Raw genomic sequence first — 9596 nt, 5'->3', positions numbered from 1 at the left:
TTTTTTTCTTTTTTGAGACAGAGTCTTGCTCTATCGCCCGGGCTGGAGTGCAGTGGCGCAATCTCGGCTCACTGCAACCTCCGCCTCCCGGGTTCAAGCGATGCTCCTGCCTCAGTCTCCCAAGTAGCTGGGATTACAGGCGTGTGCCACCACGTCCGGCTAATTTTGTATTTGTAGTACAGACGAGGTTTCACCATGTTCGCCAGGCTGGTCTCAAACTCTTGACCTCAGGTAATCCGCCCGCCTCGGCCTCCCAGAGTGCTGGGATTACAGGCGTGAGCCACTGCACCCGACCTCTATCTCTGGGAATTTAGCCTAGGTGGCTGGCTCCAAGTTATCACTACCTCCTTGTCATGGAGGTATCAGAGGCTTTATTTTCCCTTTGGCTAAAGGCAGTTAATAACACAGCTGACCGCTCCAATTACCAGTTGAATTGAGGATGAACTGTGTGTAGCAAATGGTGCTAAGTTTCCTTCTCGAGGACAAATTCTTGACAACATGTATTTCAGGGCTTGCATCTGCCTACCTATGTAAAGGGGTGACATTTCCTGGGGCTATAAACGGAATTGGCGGCCGGACGCGGTGGCTCACACCTTCAATCCCATCCCTTTGGGAAGCCAAGGCGGGAGGGTCACTTGAGCCCAGGAGTTTGAGACCAGTCTGGGCAACATATGGAGACTTCCTGTCTACTTAAAAAAAGAAAAGAAAAAAAGAAACATTGCAGTTCTGTATCCAGAAGTCCCAGAGTCTACCATTGATTTCCTCAGCAGTTTCTCCAGGCTGTCTCAGAATTTACTGGCATAGATCCAGGAGCAGATCAAAATTCTGCCCAGGTCTTAGCCCACCTTTGTCTCGGCTCTCTTACTGACTATCCAAACTCAAGTTAGGCAAAAAGTGGTAGGGTAGGCCCGGCGTGGTGGCTCACGCCTGTTATCCCAGCACTTTGGGAGGCCGAGGCGGGGACGGATCACCTGAAGTCGAGACCAGCCTGGCCAACGTGGCAAAACCCCGTCTCTACTGAAAGTACAAAAATTAGCTGGGTGTGGTGGTGTGTGCCTGTAATCCCAGCTACTCGGGAGGCTAAAGTAGGAGAATCGCTTGAACCCGGGAGGCGGGGATCTCCCTGCAGTGAGCCAAGATCACACCACTGCATTCCAGCCTGAGCAATACAGCGAGACTCTACTAAGATTTGGGACAGTCTAGAGAAAGAAGAAAAGAGGAAAGGCTAAACTGCTGTGCTAGCTGCTCACAACTAAGGGGAATCTGTCCCTACTCTGGATCTCCTATGAGGGGAGCAAAGGAAACAGGAAAACCTTTTAAGTCGTTATTGCAAGGGCCAGGAGAGCAGAAGAGGGATTGTAGAAAGAGACTTCAGAGGGCTGCGTGCGGTGGCTCACGCCTGTAATCTCAGCACTTTCGGAGGCTGAGGCGGGCAGATCATAAGGTCAGGAGATCGAGATCATCCTGGCCAACATGGTGAAACCCCATCTCTACTAAAAATACAAAACTTAGGTTTGCGCGGTGGCCCACGCCTGTAGTCCCAGCTACTCCGGAGGCTGAGGCAGGAGAATTGCTTGAACCCGGGAGGTGGAGATCTCCCTGCAGTGAACCGAGATCGCACCGCTGCACTCCAGCCTGGGCAAGGGACCGAGACTCCGTCTCAAAAAAAAAAAAAAAAGAAAAAGAAAAAGAAAGAAAGGAAAGAGACACCAGAGAATGCAGAAGTTGCAGGGACCAGGGAATCAGGAGAGCCCAGAAGGACAAAACTCTTAGCTGAAAAATAATTGTGAAATATCGCAAAATTGACAGATTGGGGGAGTCTTGGCAGGGGAAACAGGAGAACCAACCCTATGTGTCAATAACTTCTTCAGCCCAAAAAATAGCCTTACCTTCTTTGACAGATACTGGTGCTACTTTTTTTTTTTTTTTTTTTTTTTTTCTGAGACAGAGTCTTGCTCTGTCACCCAGGCTAGAGTGCAGTGTCATGATCTTGGCTCACTGCAACCTCTGCCTCTCAGGTTCAGGTGATTCTCCTGCCTCAGTCTCCTGAGTAGCTGGGATTACAGGCACCCACCACCAGGCCCAGCTGATTTTTGTATTTTTAGTAGAGACGGGGTTTCATCATGTTGGCCAGGCTGGTCTCAAACTCCTGACCTCAAGTGATCCGCCCGCCTCCACCTCCCCAAGCGTTGGGATTATAGGCATGAGCCACTGCCCCTGGTCCTTCAATGCTACTTATTCTTCAGGTTCTTCTGAAATTTCCCGATTTTCATCTGGTGACAGATCAATGCAGGTTGTTGATTTTCCAGGTAAACTTTCTACTTGCTACTTTTCGCTGGCAGTTCTCATACAGATAGGCCCTCTGACTGAGGAATGTGTGTTCTTTCATTCTCTTGATTCTCCTGTAAACCTACTGGGAAGACACCTGTGTAAATTAAAGACTACCTACCATCATCTGCACTCTGGATGGAATATTTTGTGGAACTCCTTGGAGAAAGAGACACCTAGTTGGTACTTGTATGCCTTCTGAAAGAAAAGGAGTATGGCAGAGAGAGAGAGAGAGTTTCACAGTGAACTGGAAAAGCATCCGGGCTGAAACAAATTGGTGCATGCATGACATTAGACATTAGGGAATAATGATGCTATTTGGAGAGAGAGAACCAATAACTCACCAAAAGGACAAACCATGGTCAGGTATAAAATGATATCCTTTGTAGAGAACTCAATTTGACGGAATAAAACCGTTTATATAACAATTAAACAACGAAACAAACAACAACAAAAAAAATAGGAGCCTATTTTTAAAAGGCCCTTGTAGCCAGGTTCGGTGGCTCAAGCCTGTAATCCCAGAAACTTTGGGAGGCTGAGGCAGGAGGACCGCTTGAGACCAGGAGTTTGAGATTAGCCTGGGCAACATAGGGAAACCTGTCTCTATTTTAAAAAATAGTAATAGAAGAAGAAGAGAAAGAAAAATTAAGGCTGGGCACGCTGGCTCATGCCTGTAATCCCAGCACTTTGGAAGGCTGAGACAGGTGGATCACTTGAGGTCAGGAGTTGGAGACCAGCCTGGCCAACATGGTGAAACCCCATCTCTACTAAAACACAAAAATTAGCTGGGCATGGTGCTGCGTGCCTGTAAGGGACACTGAGGCAGGAGAATCGCTTCAATCAGGGAGGCGGAAGCTGCAGTGAGCTGAGATCACACCACTGCATTCCAGCCAGGGCGACAAGAAGGAAACTCCGCTAAAAAAAAAAAAAGAAAGAGGCCAGGCACGGTGGCTCACCCCTGTAATCCCAGCACTTTGGGAGGCCAAGGCAGGTGGATCACTTGAGGTCAGTAGTTCGAGACCAGACTGATCAACATGCTGAAACCCTGTGTCTACTAAAAATACAGAATTAGCCGGGTGTGGTGGTGCACACCTGTAATCCCAGCTACTCAGGAGGCTGAGGTAGATTTGCTTGAACGCAGGAGGTGGAAGTTGCAGTGAGCCAAGATTGTGCCATTGCACTGCAGCCTGGGCAACAAGAGTGAAACTCTGTCTCAAAAAAATAAATAAATAAAAATAATAGAAACAAAGAAAGAAAGAAAAAGAAAAAAGCAAGAGCCCGCCGGGCACAGCGGCTCACGCCTATAATCCCAGCACTTTGGAAGGCGGAGGCGGGTGGATCACCTGAGATCAGGATTTCGAGACCAGCCTGACCAACAGGGAAAAACCCCATCTCTACTAAAAACACAAAATTAGCCGGGCATGGTGGCACATGCCTGTAATCCCAGCTACTCAGAAGGCTGAGGCAGGAGAATCACTTGAATCCAGGAGGTGGAGGTTCCGGGGAGGTTGCGGGGTGCGGTAAGCCGAGATCGCGCCACTGCACTCAAGCCTGGGCAACAAGAGCAAAACTCCGTCTCAAAAAAAAAAAAAAGCAAAAAAAAAAAAAAAAAAAAAAAAAGCAAGAGCTTATTTTAAAAAGGACACTCATCTTGTAAAGAGGTAATATAAAACGGTATCTTAGCGAAGTAAATAAATTCCTTGTTTCATTAACTCCTGTAGTTCCTAACTCTGCAGTTATTCTAAATTTAGTGCTGTTTGCAAAAGTTTTCCCTGTAGTTGATCTATGTTCTGCCTGCTTTTGTATCCCTCTAACGGATGAGTCTAAATTCTTATGGAATCCCATATTTATGGCAAAGTTCGATATTTATGGCAGAGGGTTTCAGAACTCTCCCACTATTTTCCTGTCCTTTACAAGAAAACTTAGAGAAATTTGTCCCACCAGAGGGATCTAGAATGATTTAATACGCAGATGATTTGCTGGTAACCTATGAAACTCAAGGGCAATGTAAACTGATACTTTGGCTTTGTTACAATTTCTCTCTCAATTTCTCCCTCGGCAGGGACATAAGACATCACACTACTAGACAAACTGTAATATTGTGAAACTGAAGTAAGATGTTTAGGGCATGTGCTGTCAGCCGAAGGCGGCAAAGTGTTACAAGGTGTTGCAACGTAGGAGTCATCCCATTTTGCGGATTAAAGTGTCTGCTCAAGGGAAAAAACAACCAACCTAAGCTGTGTGCAGACTTTAGGGGAAAAAAAGAAAAAAAACAACCACCACCAACCAAACCACCACCACCACCCTGTCAGACTCGGGGGATTCTATCAGACTGGGTTCCTGACAAACCAGACCTGCAAGTTTAAAAAAGAAGCCCTAGTAATTTATATAACAAAGATCCTGTATTCTGCGTCACCCCACAGTGTCTGATCTCCAAATATCACCTAGTTTAGACATAAACGAGAAAAAAAAAAGCAGCTAAAAAGGGGAGGAAAACACCCGCCTTTACTTCCTACCTAGACAGGTCCCCGATCTTGCAGCTTGCCAAGAATCGGCAATCATGACTATAATAAGACCACGCGTGCACCCCACCCTGAAACCCCAGGCTCGTGACAAACATGCAGTTCGAGTCACGAAGACGCAGGAGCACAACGCGAAGAACGACGAGCCCCGGATCACGGGCGGCTGCTCCTGAGGAGCATGAAAGCAAAAGCGTGCTTTTCAGAACGGGTTAAAAAGGATCAAGGGAGAGCAGAGCGCTAACGCAGTCCCCCACTACCACAAATTACGCACTCGAGTTGCCCACATTCGGGGATAATCGCCGGGCTCAGCACATCTGGAGGGCAATGGATAAGCCTCGCCCTGAGAAAGCCACCTGCATGATGATGACCTCTCTCCTGCCAGGTTAAGTATGAGCTGTCGGCCCCGCCTCCTCTCCCCCTCACCCTCTCCAGCTCCCTCGCCCCACCCTCGCCGCTACGGAAAACCACCCCGGCAGCACTCGGATGTCGCCGCGCGGGACGTGGGGGCCCAGGCCCAGCGTGACCGGCAGCCTCTGCGCGCCGTCCTCATCTGCATACGTCTCGCCCTCGCTGGGGGACGTTCCCGGCGCTTCGGTCTCTCCTGCTCCCGGATGCCGGACCTAGCGAGGGCCCTGGGCAGGCCCAAGGGTGTTTCAGGGACTAGGTGGGCGCGCGGCCGAAGACCAGGGACCTGAAATGGAGACCCGAGGGGACGAGAGAGAGCGAAGAGAGAGGAGAGCGAGAGAGAGAGAGGAGAGAGAGACAGCAGAGAGAGAGAGAGGAGAGAGACAGTGACAGAGAGAAGAGAGACAGCAGAGAGAGAGAGGATAGTGAGAAGAGAGTGAGGAGAGAGAGAGAGAGAGACAGCAGACAGAGAGAGAGAGGATAGTGAGAAGAGAGAGAGGAGAGAGAGAGAGAGGAGAGAGAGAGAGGAGACAGAAGAGAGAGAGGGGAGAGAGAGAGAGGAGACAGAAGAGAGAGAGAGGAGAGAGAGAGAGACAGAGAAGAGAGAGAGCAGCAGAGAGAGAGAGAGGATAGTGACAAGGGAGAGTGAGGATAGAGAAAGTGAGGAGAGAGAGTGAGGAGAGAGACAGCAGAGAGAGTGAGAGGCTAGTGAGGAGAGAGAGTGAGAGTGAGGAGAGAGAGAGAGACAGTGACAGAGAGAAGAGAGCAGCAGGAGAGAGAGGATAGTGAGAAGGGAGAGAGAGTGAGGAGAGAGTGACAGCAGAGAGAGAGCAGCAGAGAGAGAGGATAGTGAGAAGGGAGAGAGAGTGAGGAGACAGAGAAGAGAGCAGCAGAGAGAGAGAGAGGATAGTGAGAAGGGAGAGAGAGTGAGGAGACAGAGAGAGAAGAAAGAGCAGCAGAGAGAGAGAGGATAGTGAGAAGGGAGAGTGGGGAGGGAGAGAGAGAGAGAGAGTGACAGAAGAGAGAGAGGAGAGAGAGCAGCAGAGAGAGAGAGAGGATTGTGAGAAGGGAGAGAGAGACAGCGAGCGCTTACGGCCCCACCGCCCACCCGCGGAGAGACCCAGAGCGTGGGCAGAGCTGGGCTCGGGTTTGGTCTCACCTTCCTTTCACCAAAAAACAACGATTCAGCCCCTTCCCTTCTCGCCAGATCGAGCTCATCTTCAAGTAATCGAAAACTCGGGGCCGGGCTCGGTGGCTCACGCCTGTAATCCCAGCACTTTGGGAGAGGGAGGCCGAGGCGGGTGGATCACCTGAGGTCAGGCGTTCGAGACCATCGTGGCCAACACGGCGAAACCCCGTCTCTACTAAAAATATAAAAATTAGCCAGGCGTGGTGGCAGCACGCCTGTAATCCCAGCTACTCGGGAGGCTGAGGCAAGAGAATCGCTTGAGCCCGGGAGGCCGGGGTAGCAGTGAGCCGAGATCGTGACACTACACTCCAGCCTGGGCGACAGAGTAAAAACTGCGTCTCAAAAAAACTAAAAACAAACAAACAAAAGAAAACTCAGGCTGAGAGTTTTTGCCCATTGACGTTTTAAGTGCGAAACCGCCTCAGTAAGAAATCGTGGTAACTTTCGTTTGTCGCGTCTTCCTGAGTAAAAGTGACACGAACCACCTCAGAATATCTAGTAACCGAAGCCAGTGACGCTGGAAGGAAAACTCAAGAGTCTCGAGTTTGAAGAAAGGAAGCCCGGTCCTGGCCGGGCGCGGTGGCTCAAGCCTGTAATCCCAGCACTTTGGGAGGCCGAGACGGGCGGATCACGAGGTCAGGAGATCGAGACCATCCTGGCTAATATGGTGAAACCCCGTCTCTACTAAAAATACAAAAAACTAGCTGGGCGAGGTGGCGGGCGCCTGTAGTCCCAGCTACTCGGGAGGCTGAGGCAGGAGAATGGCGTGAACCCGGGAGGCGGAGCTTGCAGTGAGCTGAGATCCGGCCACTGCACTCCAGCCTGGGCGACAAAGCGAGACTCCGTCTCAAAAAAAAAAAAAAAAAAAAAAGGAAGCCCGGTCCCCCTCAGCCGCAGGCACGCGGCGCCCCTCCCAGAAGCCCCAGAGTAGGGATCAGGCGCCCTTCAGCCCCGCGGCACTGGAGCCACCCTCACACCGCCCCCACCCCCACTCTGGAACACAGGGTGGCCCCACAAAGTGCCTTCTGGTCATTTCTGACTCGCACTCAAGAACTTGCCCGTTTTGTGATCAAACAAGATAACCCGATAGGGGCCGGTGGCTCACGCCTGTCATCCCAGCACTTTGGGAGGCCAAGGTGGGCGGATCGCTTGAGCCCAGGAGTTCGAGACCAGCCTGGCCAACATGGCGAGACTCCTTCTCTACAGAAAATACAAAAATTAGCTGGGCGTGGTGGCGCGCGCTTCTGTTGCTCCAGCTACTCGGGAGGCTGAGGCGGGAGGATCGCTTGAACGCCGGAGGCAGAGGTTGCAGTAAGCCGAGATGGCGGCGCCGCATTCCAGTCTGAGCGACAGAGCGAGACCCGGCCTCAAAAAACAACAGGCCGGGCGCAGTGGCTCACGCCTGTAATCCCAGCACTTTGGGAGGCCGAGGCGGGCGAATCACAAGGTCAGGAGATCGTCCTGGCTAACACGGTGAAACCCCATCTCTACTAAAAATACAAAAAAAAAAATTAGCCGGGCGTGGTGGCGGGCGCCTGTAGTCCCAGTCCCTTTTGTTTTGTTTTGTTTTGGTTTGGTTTGGTTTGGTTTAATTTAGAGACGAGGTCTCTCGCTGTGTTGCCCAGGCTGGTCTCCAACTCCTGGGCTCAAGAAGTGATCCTCTCGCCTCGGCCTCCCAAAGTGCTGGGATTACAGGCGTGAGCCACCGTGCCCGGCCAACATTTTTCTTTCCTTCTTCCAGTTCTGTATTTACTTTTTTTTTTTTTTTGAGACAGAGTCTCGCTCTGTCACCCAGGCTGGCTGGAGTGGTACAAGTGGCATGATCTCGGCTCACTGCAACCTCTCCGACTCCTGGGTTCAAGCGATTCTCCTGCCTCAGCCTCCCGAGTAGCTGGGATTACAGGCACGCACCACCACGCCCGGCTAATTTTTGTAGTTTTAGTAGAGACAGGATTTTGCCATGTTGGTCAAGCTGGTCTCGAACTCCTGACCTCAGGTGATCTGCCCACCTGGGCCTCCCAAAGTGCTGGGATTACAAGGCGTGAGCCACGGCGCCTAGCCTGTATTTACCCTTCTATTACACATATCCCGGGGGTGCCGAGGTCTGAGAAGGCTTGGACATAAGGGTCTTAAGATAGCAAAATGGCAACATTATAATTGAAGGAAAGGTCCATGTCAGGATGGTGGCCCTGAACATCAGAGTGTCTTGTTTCCTCCTGGGAACATGTACAGAGGCTGTCAGGAGACTCTAAAAGTATTCATGAAAAGCCTCCCTCCCTCCCTTCTTTCCTTCCTTTTTTTTTTTTTTTTTTTTGACGGAGTCTTGCTCTGTCGCCCAGGCTGGAGTGCAGTGGCGCCATCTCGGCTCAGTGCAACCTCCGCCTCCCGGGTTTAAGCAATTCTCCTGCCTCGGCCTCTCGAGCAGCTGGAATTACAGGCACGAGCCACGACGCCCGGCTAATTTTTTGTATTTTCACCATGTTGCCCGGGTTGGTCTCCAACTCCTGGCGTCAAGTGATCCGCTCGTCTCGGCCTCTCAAAGTGCTGGGTTTAGAGGCGAGTCACCGCGCCCGGCCCATGAAAAGCCTTTCTACATGGCTTTTTCTGACCAGTCTTGCGTGGTCTCCCAAGGCCATTAGCGAGGACCCAAACGGTTCTTGAGGGCCTTGTAGTCCGGCCTTCACTGTCATGCATGACACGTCTGCTTCCAGAAGATCCTGCTGCCTACAAGCCCAGCACCTGCCTGGGTGGGATCAGCAGCTCCCGCGGAGTCGATCTCCCCCTAGGTGGGGACGCGGGGAAAGTCAACCCTGACGGGTCCTTTCTAAACCTCTGAGCCGGATACTTGCCTGTACCAGGATTAATTGCCCATACATACTCTGTCGTTTCTGCTAGCGGTTAACAGATCCTGGGATATTTTCCTCACGGGCCTAGTTAGTCCACGCCGGAGAAAGCTGTTCTGGCTTTTTCCTCTACACACCCCAAACTTGCAGGAAAAACGCGGCTTTGGCTTGGAAAAGCGTTTTCAGCCAACCCGTTGCCAAAAGCTCTTCCGCGGGCGGGGGTAGAGAAACAAGAGCAGTCCTCTCGACAAAAAAAAAAAAACAAACACACACTATCTGCTCCCGCCTGCTTTTCAACCTTTTGAATAC

The 9596-nt window shown here is 51.1% G+C and overlaps 1 non-coding gene across 1 annotated transcript; it reads right to left on the bottom strand.

The window, feature by feature from the left end:
- Window positions 1–5075: 5075 nt before the first annotated feature.
- On the bottom strand, window positions 5076–5241 carry LOC126960304 (U1 spliceosomal RNA). Its single transcript, XR_007727868.1, has one exon. It is a non-coding gene; the product is annotated as a U1 spliceosomal RNA (small nuclear RNA).
- Between the last annotated feature and the right edge of the window lie 4355 nt (window positions 5242–9596).

Source organism: Macaca thibetana, chromosome 7 (assembly GCF_024542745.1).
Source record: "Macaca thibetana thibetana isolate TM-01 chromosome 7, ASM2454274v1, whole genome shotgun sequence".
NCBI lineage: Eukaryota > Metazoa > Chordata > Mammalia > Primates > Cercopithecidae > Macaca > Macaca thibetana.
This window is presented reverse-complemented; position numbering and strand designations above follow the sequence as displayed.